Here is an 11,943-nt window from a genome sequence, read left to right as displayed (position 1 = left end):
CTCAAAAAAAAAAAAAAAAAAAGTTCAGAAAATTTGTAGCCTGACAATGCAGTAGAAAAGAAAAACCCTTTTTCTGGGGAGAAATTCAAGCCAGCTGCAGAAATTTGCATAAGTAGCAAGGAACCTAATGTTAACACCCAAGAACATGGGGAAATGTCTCCTTGCCATGTCAGCGACCTTCATGGCAGTCCCTCCCATCACAGGCCTAGAGACCCAGGAGGAAAAAGTGGTTTCATGGGCTGGGCCTAGGGTCCCCGTGCTGTGTGCAGCCTAGGGACTTGGTGCCCTGTGTCCCAGCCACTCCAGCTGTGGCTGAAAGGGGCTAACATACAGCTTGGGCTGTGGCTTCAGAGGGTAGAATTCCCAAGCCTTGGCATCTTCCACATGGTGTTGAGCCTGCAGGTGCATAGAAGTCAAGAATTGAGGTTTGGGAGCCTTTGCCTAGATTTCAGAAGATGTATGGAAATGCCTGGATGCACAGGCAAAAGTTTGCTGCAAGGGTGGGGCCCTAATGGAGAACCTCTGCTAGGGCAGTGCAGAAGGGAAATGTGGGGTCAGAGCTCCTACAAAGAGTTCCTACTGGGGCATTGCCTAGTGGAGCTGTGAGAAGAGGGCCACCTTTCTCCAGACCCCAGAATGGTAAATCCACTGACAGTTTGCACCATGCTCCTGGAAAAAACGCAGACACTCAACAACAGCCTATAAAAGCAGCTGAGAGGGAGGCTGTACCCTGCAAAGCCATAGGGGAGGAGCTGCCCAAGACCACAGTAACCCACCTCTTGCATCAGCGTGACCTGGATGTGAGACCTGGAGTCAAAGAAGATCATTTTGGAGCTTTAAAATTTGACTGCCCCACTGGATTTTGGACTTGCGTGGGCCCTGTAATCCCCTTTTTTGGGCCAACTTCTCCCATTTGGAACAACTGTATTTACCCAATACCATTACGTCCATTGTATCTAGGAAGTAACTAGCTTGTTTTTGACTTTACAAGCTTATAGACAGAAGGGACTTTCCTTCTGTCAGATGAGACTTTGAACTGTGGACTTCTGGTTAATTCTGAAATGAGTTAAGACTTTGGGGAACTGTTGGGAAGACATGATTGGTTTTGAAATGTGAGGACATGAGATTTGGAAGGGCCAGGGGCGTAACGATATGGTTTGGCCTGTCCCCATTCAAATTTCAGCTGAATTGTATCACCCAGAATTCCCACGTGTTGTGGGAGGGACCTAGGGGAAGATAACTGAATCAAAGTCTTTCCCATGCTATTCTTGTGATAGTGAATAAGTCTCATGAGATCTGATGGGTTTATCAGGGGTTTCTGCTTTTGCTTCTTCCTCAGTTTCTCTTGTTGCCACCATGTAAGAAGTACCTTTTGCCTCCCACCATGATTCTAAGGCCTCCCTAGCCACGTGGAACTGTAAGTCCAATTATACCTCTTTTACTTCCCAGTCTTGGGTATGTCTTTATCAGCAGTGTGAAAACGGACTAACATAATTTTGCATTCTGTAACTTTACTGAATTCATTTATCAGCTGTAAAAGTTTTCTGGTAGAGTCTTTAGGTTAGTTTATACATACGATCATACCTACAAACAAGAACAATTTTACTTACTCCTTTCCAATTTGGATACCTTTTCTTTCTTTCTCTTGCCCAATTGCTCTGGCTAGGCCTTTTAGTACCATACTGAATAAGAGTGGTAAGAGTGGGCATCCTTGTCTTGTTCCAATTCTTAGGGGAGAAGCTTTCGGCTTTTTCCAGCTCAGTTTAATGTTAGCTGTGGGTTTGTCATATATGGCTTTTATTGTGTTGAGGTATTTTCCTTTCATAAGTAATTTATTTAAAGTTTTTATCATGAAGTGAAATTGCATTTTATCAAATGCTTTATCTTCATCTATTCACATGATCATGTGATTTTTGTACTTCATCTGTTGATGTGAGGCAATACTTGTATTGATTTGTATATGTTGAACCAGGCTTGCATCTCTGGGATGAATCTCGCTTGATCGTGGCATATAATCTTTTAGAGGTGTTGTTGGATTCAGTTTGCTAGATGTTGTTGAGGACTTTTGCATCTGTGTTCATGAGGGATATTGGTCTATGGTTTCCTTTTTTTGCTGTGTCCTTTATCTGTTTTAGGTCTCAGGGTTATTAAGCATTACGATCTTGAACAAGGTGACTTCTCCAGAGGCAAAGGGGGATTTAACTGCCCTTTAGTCAGCAGTTTACTCAACACTTTATCCTTTCCCTTTTGACTCATTTTCATACAGTGGGAGTAAGAAGCCTTGTTTGCTTTCAGAGCAGGACCTGATTTCTCAAGTTCCAAATCAGGAATCGTGAGAGGGAGACAGGTTCATGAGTTGTGAGGACCCTCGTAGAGCTTGCCCAGACTATTTTAAAAGTGCGTTGGGCCGGGCGTGGTGGCTCACAGTTGTAATCCCAGCACTTTGGGAGACTGAGGCCGGCAGATCACTTGAGGTTAGGAGTTTGAGACCAGCATGGCCAACATGGTGAATCCCCTGTCTCTACTAAAAATACAGAAAGTGACCAGGTGTGGTGGCACACACCTGTAATCCCAGCTACTTGGGAGGCTGAGGCAGGAGAATTGCTTGAATCTGGGAGGTGGAGGTTGCAGCGAGCTGAGTTCGTGCCACTGCACTCCAGCCTGGGTGACAGAGTGAGACTTTGTCTCAAAAAAAAAAAAAAGAGAAGTGCATTGGAATGAAACATTTTCAGAAATAGCGGTAATGGCTTAGAGTATTGTAACTGTGTAATTAATGCCACTGACTTGTACACTTAAAAATGGTTAAAATGGTAAGTTTTATGTCATCTATATTTTACCACAGTAAAAAAAATACTAAAAAACCAAACCAAAAAAATTAAAAAAAGAAACAAAAAAGCAAATTAGAGACAGGCCTGCTGGCTGTCTGAATAATCCCCTCCTCCCACTACCAAATGTAGGTTAGCTCAGTAATAACGTGACCCACTTAAGAACTGTATGGGGACTATTGTTGCTAACTGATTCCAGAAGGTGAGTTAGAAAAGCCTATATGTAACCTCCTCACTTATACAAGTGAGGTCGGAGACCGTGAAAGTGTGACTTGCTAAAGACTATGTAGCACCCGAATACTCTGGGGACGAGGTCACCAACGCTGCACGACACCATGCTGATTCACTGAGGCCACTGGAGCATTCCAGGCCTTCCGAGCGCTGAAATGAGGCCTCTTTTCTTCCATTCTTACTCCAGGTGCCTAATCCTTGTCGCTAAGCATCCAGTTGCTCAGAGTTCTAAAATTGTACAAAGCGGGACCAAGGTATTAGGTTTCAGTCACAGCCAAGCAAGTGTGGACAGTGAGTAATGTGTGAAGATTCCATAGCTTGATCACAGTCACTTCTGTCCTGCTGTCTGAACTTCATTGTCAATCCTCGAACAGGTCACACTCTCATGATAGGGACTTTTCATATGCTGTTCCTTCTACCTTGAATTCCCTTCTCTACTTTGATAATTCCTATTCTTCAGGTTTCAGGTGAAACACGGCTTTGTTTAGAAAGCTTTCCTATCCTCCCAGCCTATGTTAGCTCAGCCTATTGTGTAATTTCTTAGTAACCTACACTTCTTTGTAGCCTTCATCATACTGGTAATTATTTGTATTATGTCTGAGTTCCATGCATGAGGGCAGGATCTTGGTCTGTCCTGTCCACCACTGTTTCCCAAGAACCTAGCATAGAGTCTGTCTGGCACATTTGTGTTCATTAAAGAAAAAAAATAAATTAACCCTGTCTTCTCATGGAACAATGAAGATAATGATATACCCTTACTTGTATTAACAGGCGTGTGTGGCTGAAGGAAGTAGGGCAGACACTCCCTTTAATCTGTAAATACTGATCTAGGCATTAGCTGATACGCCAAAGAAATATACAAATGAGCAGGGTAGAGGGGCTGAGCGCGACTGTTCACATTTGCATTGTATGCATGTGAGAGTAAACAGTAAATCAACAGCAGAGGGGATATAGGTTGGATATAAGGCAACGTTTTCTGGTATGATATTAAGGATTGTTAAAAATGGGTCGGATAACAGAGGAAGGTGGTGGAAACACCTTCCCTAGCGGCTTCAGAAAACAGGCCAGAGTTCCATTTTAGCCGGTTATTTTAGGCCTACTCCAGGCAGCAGGTAGACTAGACACCCTCTTAGGGTCCAATCGTTCTGTTCCTCTGACCCATAATAAATAAAGCTATAGACGCCGTTGTTGCCAATACATACACAAATGCAAAATGCTTCTGCACAGTCTTGTGGCTGTAAATGTTGCTAGTTCATTTTCTACTTTGCGTTCTGAATTCACCTTTTGTTTAGGAAATTACCTCAGTCTTTAAGCACGGCAATCTCTTTCTCTAAAGGACTTATTCTATATTTCAAAGCAAGAACTGCAATGCATACCAATTTAACTTTTGTATTGACACTTACCTTAAAAAGTGGAGAATACAAGCTAGGAAAAAGAATTTAAAACTAGCCTGCTAGTCCGACTAAGTTCCAGCATACAAACAGAGTGATCTGGATATGTTGTGTGTTGTAATCCCAGTGAGGAGCCTGGGACAAATTTTCTTTCTCTGCCTTTAAAGTGAAGGAAGGGAATGGTCTTGAATATGCAAATGAATCTAATTTAATTAACTTTTACGACCACAGCTCCTTTGAGATAACCATGGGAGCCAATTCGATTCCATTAAAATTCAACCATTTCCCTAAAGCTTCAATGAGACACCCTTGTCTTTTATAAGAAAAAAACAAACCAAAAAACAAAATGTGAAAAGATCTAATCAGAAACAACGAAAAAGAGTAAGTTATCTGCTGCAGTTCTGCTATTTGGTCTCACCAGAAGCTGCTCACACAGTCATTTACTTCTGTTTGTCACCCCTGAGTCTGGCGCTGCCAGCAGCAGAGCAGAATCATTCCAGGTCAGTCATGTAACTGCTGACCCAGAGTTTATCCTAAACTGGGACTATGAAAGGTAAAGGTAATGATATTTCATGCTTCTGAGCAAAAACTCAAGCCTCATGAGGCTGAGGGAAGAATTGCCTTGACCTCAGGCCAGAGATGAAGACGAATTTATGCCACTTCTTCCTTTTGTAATGTTCTTTCTTGTCTTCCCTCTGATTACAAATATAATACATATTTATTGGCCAGGTGCAGTGGCTCATGTCTGTAATCCTAGCACTCTGGGAGGCCCAGGCGGGCAGATTGCCTGAGGCCAGAAGTTCGAGACCAGCCTGACAAACGTGGTGAAACCCCATATTTACTAAAAATACAAAAATTGGCTGGATCTGATGGTGCGCCTGTAATCCCAGCTACTCAGGAGGCTGAGGCAGGAGAATCACTTGCACTCAGGAGGTGGAGGCTGCAGTGAGCCAAGATTGTGCCACGGCAGTCCAGCCTGGGCAACACAGCGAGACTCTGTCTAAAAAACAAAAAACACTCCGTATTTATTGTGAAAAATAAAAAAGAAAACAGAATGACTAAAAGAAGCTGCTCAGATCTTGGAAGAGTTTGGAAGGCTCTTTCCTAGTTTTGTTGCCTTCTTTTCCCCTTAATAAGCAGACTTTTAGAGGACTTTGTGAGTGGTGGTGGTGGTGGTGGGGTGCTAAGTTTGTGAAGTGGGGATATTACATTCAAGTTCTTTCTTTTCCTTTTTTTTATCCTTTAAATTTTGTGTGTGTGTGTGTGGTAAAATACTCATAACATTTACCATTGTAATCATTTTTAAGCATGCAGTTCTGTGGCATTGATTACATTTACACTGCTGTTACCCATTGCTGTGATCCCCTCCAGAAATTTTCATTTTTCCCAACTGAAACCCTGTGCTCATTAACAATAACTGTCCAGCTCCTGGCTACCACTGTTCTACTTTCTGTCTCTATGAATGTGACTATTCCAGGTACCTCATATCAGTGGAATCATACAGTATCTTTTTGTGACTGGCTTATTTCCCTTAGCTTAATGTCCTCCAGTTTCATCCATGCTGTAGCATGTATCATGTCAAAATCTCCTTCTTTTTAAGGCTGAGTCGTATTTCACTGGACATATATACCACATTTGCTTATCCATCCATTTGTCAATTGACACTTGGGGTGCTTCCACCTTTTTGCTATTGTAAATAATGCTGCTATGCATATGGGTGTACAAATATCTCCTGGAGACCCTGCTTTCAATTATTTTGAGTATCCACTCAGAACCTTCCTTTTCTTTTAAACCTATATTCCGCACCACTCACCCTTCTTGTTTCTAACACTATGCAATTACATAGCTGCTCATGGTTTCTAAATCCTGGCCCCTGAATCATTGTTCACAGTTGAAAAGTAGGTGGTGGGTCCACCCATTATCTGATCCACCTGAAAGTGCCTTGAGACACGTTCAGCAATGTGCAATTGGGTTTCTGGGAGCTGTGCTACCTGCTAGTTCTAGAAACATTAAATGTCATATGACTTAAATATTGCAATTAATTTTAGCATGACCAGAGGCAATATTTCTACTTCTTCACATAGGCAAGCTATGTCCAAAACACATATCTTCTGACGAGTAGGTCAGAGTACTCTGCATTATGTGATTATATAATCGTGCAGGCTACTAATTGGAATGTAGAGTTAAAGTTACTGTAGGAGGTTTTTTAACTGAGTAGATTAAAGAACTCAAAGTTTATATTTCCTTTAGTTAGATTTATAAAATAATAAAATACTTACATTCTAACAAAAGATACACAATTATAAAATCATTAGAAAGAAAAAAGATGATGTGATAAACAGACAACTTCTGTAGTTGTAAGACAAAGGAGAAAGAAAGATAATAAAAAATAATTAAAACCAAAGTTATTTTCCCACCAATAATTTTATCTGTCTTTCTTTTCAAGTCCTTAAGTCTCAAAATTATTCCCTCTTCCATGTCCTAGTCCAGGATGAATATTCTGTGCCTGAATTATTGCAATTTCAACAGCTAAAATCTATTGAACACTTAATTCCATGCCAAACACTGTTAGCCTAAAGCGTGTATCAGCTTACTTTAACCCTTATATCAATATTCTGAAGTCGACTGTATCACTAGGGGCAACTGAATATCTAATATTCATTCTCCTGTCTTCTTGCTTACCAACAGAACACAATTTTGCTTGGAGTATCAATATATTCAACTAAATACTCATGTTCCTGGTCTCCATCACCGCTAATGAGGCTCTGTGATCCAGTTCTGGCAAATGGGAAGTAAGCAGAAGTCTGCTGGGGGCTTCTGGGAAGCTTTTCTCTTTCCTGATAAAATAAGACACACATAGCTAGATTAAATCTCTCGACCTGCCCCTGCTTCTTTCTGTTTTAAGTCTACAACCTAAGACAGAAATGTTATGGCTAGAGCGATATAGCAGCCACCTTAGAAACACAAGGCAATGAGCCAATCTGCAAAGAAAGGCAGAGTTGAAAGCTAGAGAGAACCTGGAGTCCTGGTGGCATTGCTGAACAGTTGAATCATTCCCAGCAACTGCCTACCTCTGTAATTTCAGTTATATGGGGAAAAATAAACTATTTGTTGAAGCTGTGAGTAGATGGGTGTTTAGTTACTTGCAGCTGTAAGCCTTCCTAATCCCATGTTTCAGTTAAGGAAATAAAAGGCTAAGTAACTTACTAAAATATATATGATCCTTCAGTGGTGATATTGTGATTTGAACTTACATCATCTGATCTAGAGTTGGAGCTTACTCTCTTACACATGGTTCTATATCACATTCCCCTTGTGCTATACTACAAAGTCTACTTATGAGTTTTTCAGGAAATAAACTTGATCTTGAGCCTCCTTCTTACTTCTTCTTCTCACAGATGCCAGTATGATACATCTAAAGCCAGATCTGACCTTCTCACTTTCTTGCTTAAAACCATCAACAATATTTCTTTCTGTAGAGCTGGGATGTAACCTCAACTGTCTTGAGAGCCAGGTAGGTAAAATAATTGATAGAGACAAGCAGATCATAAGAAAATCAATTTTGTTGGTGTATTAGTTATCTACTGCTGTGTAACAAGTTGCCCCACAAACTTAGCAGCTTAAAACAACAAATGCTCATTTCTTGTATGGTTTCTGAGGGTCAGGAATCTGGGAGCAGCTTAGCTGAATGGTTCTGGCTCAGGTCTTTCATGAGTTTGCAGTCAAGATGTTGATGGGGGCTTCAATCATCTGAATGCTAGAATGGAGCTGGAAGTTCTGCTTCAAAAAGACTCATTCCCATGGTGATTGCTGGAAGCTTCAGTTTGTCACCATGTGGGTCTCTCCTCACAACATGTCAGCTGTTTTCCTCCAGAGCAAGTAATCTAAGAAAGGCAGAATGACAGCTAGCCTGGGAAATGGAATAACATCACTTCTGTCATATTTCATTGGCCAAACATATCAAACCTGATACAGTGTGAGAGGGGACTGTACAAGGATGTGGTTACTAGGAAGAGAGGATCAGTGGGGACCAGCTTGGAGGCTGACAACAACAGGTAGATATTGGACAAAAGGGTGATATTTGCTATTTAACTTCAGCCAATTGTTCCACTATGTGGAATACAGGTCTTATGTTATTGGATTTTCCCATTTCTCAAATAAAGTCAGAAATACAAATTTCTGAGTTATATCCCATGATAGTAAATGCTGGCTCAGAATTGCAAAAAATCCTGTGCAGGTCAAATAAAATACAGATGCCATTCAGATATGGCCGGTGAGTTGCCATTTTGCAACCTCTCTGACCCATAGCCTGGAAAACATATGTAGGTCCAATTCCAATCTGTGATACTGCCTGAAGTGATATTTTCAGTAGGATTTTGAAGACAAGTCTGGGCCTAGCTAGGAATGTACCATGGTAATTTAGTAATGTCTTCCATGGATAAAGAGGGGAGAGTGATGACATATGTGCCTCAGATTGACACAGATGGCTATAATTCATTACCCAAACTAGGATACTTTTGAGAGTAAAAGGAGGTGCTATATTAATTATGCTGACATAGTGACCGTAAATTAGGACTGACTCAGGCAAACCAGGATGTGTGGTCACCACCTGCACCGCCCTTAATGAAACCTTCCCACTTCTGAACCCCACTGCCCACACTCCTGCTGTTCCCCTGCTCATCCTGTCTTCTCTTTCCCACTTATCTGCTTCCTCCTGGAGTTCAACTTCTTTAAGTTCCAGTGGAAGTATCACTTTTTTCCCGTTGTCTTCACCTCCTCCCCTCCTTTTCAGGTGAATCGGTCTTTTACCAGAGTTTTGTAGTATTTTATACATATCTTTAATGCAGCATTTCTGACAGCAACCTACGCACAGGGGCCAGTGATTAAATCCTAAATACTCATTTAGGATTCTCAGTACCTATCTCAGCATCTGGCATAAAGTAGGTGCTTGATGATAATTTATTGGAATTTTATTTTGAATCTCACCTCCCCTCTTTTTCTCTAACACCCTCTGCAGGAGATGATAATGAATAGTAAAAAATGCCAAGCAGACAATAAGCAGGAGGAACAGAGGAAATCCACAAATTGGATAATTGTTTCTTGCGTAACTGACCATCAATCTAAATAGTGGTTGCAGTAATTTCAGATTCTTCTCTTCCTTTTCACTTCAGGTGAATGAAACCTGTTTTCACCGAGAATGAGTTTCTGTCTTGATAGTAAGAATGGCTACTATCGCCCATAGTGTACAGACTAAATTCTCAGTGTATGTATGTGTTTTATAAAAGCTATCCCCTTGGAAGTTCATAACTAAGCAGTGAAAATCAATCTCAGGCATAAACAGGACATGTAGGAAGATTTATTCTCTCATGTACGCATCTAACACTTAGTAATACTCGTGCATTGTCTACAAACCTCAGGGGGGAAAATAGAAACCGCTGGATAGCAATGCTTTCTATAAATGCCCATGAGTGAAATTAAACTGGAAGATGTTAAATGGAAAGCTCCATGGGACTGAGGCGTGTTTTTGTTGGAGATGGGTAGAGTGAATGGTAGGACACCATTATAATCCAACAAATTATTATTAATTTTAATCCTAACGTCAGAGAGGTGGGGTGGAGCAAAAGATAACCATATGCTACCTTTTCTTTGGCAGGCTTTCATTTGGTCTCTTTTCAAATGAGAAGACCCAGAAAACTTGGATCCACTTCTGGCTCTGATCTTTCTGGGCAATGTGATTTAGAGTAAGTCATAACTTTTCTCTGTGTTATCTTTCTGTTTAGGAAGGGACTACTAACAGCACCAATTTCACAAGGTTATATGAATAAGGTGCGTGAAAAGACTTTGTAGATTGGGGTGAAGTCTGCAAATGGTAGTTAGGACTATTCTTAGGCTGATGTTCAGGCAGGGTGTTGGAGAGAGAGTGGGAGGGAGGAACGGAATGAACAACCATCCTTAAGCCGCCCCCAGGCCTCCTCTGACTGAAACCCTGGTTTATCCCATGAAAGCAAGGTTAATAATACTATCCAATAAAGCAGGAACACTTAGAAATTAGTCTGGAACAAGATGGAATTTGCCAAGGAGGGTTGGTCCTGACATCACATGCTTTAAACCTGTGGTTGGCAGCCAGTTGGTTGCTCTATCATTACCTGCTCTGGAGAGGGCGAGTCTAAATCGGAATGCTCTTTCCTCGGTTCAGGCTGTTTCTGCTGAGTTCCATCGTGTTGATTATAGTTCTTCTTCTCTGTAACTGGCTGTTTCATTCTTGACTCACCTCCAGACTCATAAATAGCCCACAGAAAACACAGAGGCTTTAAAAGTTGCCTATCTTTTAACCTTGTGCCCTAATACACAAGTTTTGTAGAATTGTCAAGACATACAGTATTTTTCCTGCCTTTCCAGTACCCAGTCAGGAGCAAAAACCATGATAAACTCCCTTCGCATCTTTTGTAGGAGAGATAGACAAACGCCGGAGAGTTTCTCTGCAATTGTGTGGCCTTGGGTGGTTTCTTCAACTACAGAAAGAGAGGTAATAATAATTAATGTGGAGGCTGTTGTGAGCAGGAGGAATAATTTAAGGAAGAACACCTGGTACATGGCAAATGTTCCATAAACATAATTGCTGTTGTTATTAATAATAACGTGAAAAGCATTCAGAACAAAACATTTGAAATGAATCCTGGAAAGATTGATTTATGCTTAATAGTCGAGAGACTATCTCTCAATCTTTTCTATGTGAAAGTCCCTGCTCTAGCTGGAGAGACAAATGTCACACACAGACATTTAAATAATGCAATAGATGGAGGACATTTCAATATATTGAAAAATGATTAAAGAAGGTAACCCAAGACGGACCGAGTGTACCTACAGTGATTTTGTTGTTGTTGTTTGGTTTTTCAGTTGAGCAGATGCTCTGGGTGCCACTCCATCATATATTGGAAACAGCATTACTTTATGGTAAATCATGACCACGGTGTGTGACAATGAAGTTGCATCTGAAGCAGCCAGCACCCTATATGCTAGTTGGCTTTTAGACCAGGAGACAGTGAATGTGTAGTCAGGATCTCTTTAAGGCTGGCTAAATATATACTACCTACTATCACTCACTGGAGCTGCAGACCCTAGTCTTAGAGTTTCACTTCTTAAAGACCTTCATCCTTATTAAAATGGTAATATCCTTGCTGTCATCAATCACTGACACATTGGTATGAGTAAGTTTGAGTCTGGTTTGAAGAGTAGGTTTACTGGAGGGGGAGACTAACAGGAAAACTGGGAGGGAACCCACAGCTACTCTGCAGAGAAGGAGAGAGGGAGGGGCGGAGGAGAGAGGGAGGAGCGGAGGAGAGAGGGAGGTGCAGAGGCAAGGGGAGGGGAGGGTGGCCATACTAAGACTCTCCTGGCTAGAGAAGAGGATTGGGCCATTTTGCATTCTTTTTTTTTTTTTGAGACAGAGTTTCACTCTGTCCACCAGGCTAAAGTGCAGTGGCATAATCTTGGCT

At 41.3% G+C, this 11,943-nt stretch overlaps 2 long non-coding RNA genes across 2 annotated transcripts in view; both read left to right on the top strand.

Moving 5' to 3' along the window:
- The window catches only part of LOC108532247 (uncharacterized), a 75,399-nt gene extending 65,607 nt beyond the window's left edge, over nucleotides 1–9,792 (top strand). The window contains exons 3-5 of the long non-coding RNA XR_001886391.1: nucleotides 7,136–7,239; nucleotides 7,846–7,961; nucleotides 9,465–9,792. This is a non-coding gene — a long non-coding RNA (uncharacterized LOC108532247). The remainder of the gene's footprint in view (nucleotides 1–7,135; nucleotides 7,240–7,845; nucleotides 7,962–9,464) is intronic.
- Nucleotides 9,793–10,070: 278 nt separating this feature from the next.
- On the top strand, nucleotides 10,071–11,726 carry LOC108532248 (uncharacterized). Its single transcript, XR_001886392.1, has 3 exons — nucleotides 10,071–10,188; nucleotides 10,898–10,973; nucleotides 11,345–11,726. It is a non-coding gene; the product is annotated as an uncharacterized LOC108532248 (long non-coding RNA).
- The last annotated feature ends 217 nt before the right edge of the window (nucleotides 11,727–11,943 follow it).

The sequence above is a fragment of the Rhinopithecus bieti genome, unplaced genomic scaffold, assembly GCF_001698545.2.
Source record: "Rhinopithecus bieti isolate Rb0 unplaced genomic scaffold, ASM169854v2 scaffold_9919, whole genome shotgun sequence".
Lineage (NCBI taxonomy): Eukaryota > Metazoa > Chordata > Mammalia > Primates > Cercopithecidae > Rhinopithecus > Rhinopithecus bieti.
The sequence above is the reverse complement of the archived record's forward strand: the minus strand, read 5'-3'. Positions and strand labels throughout refer to the sequence as shown.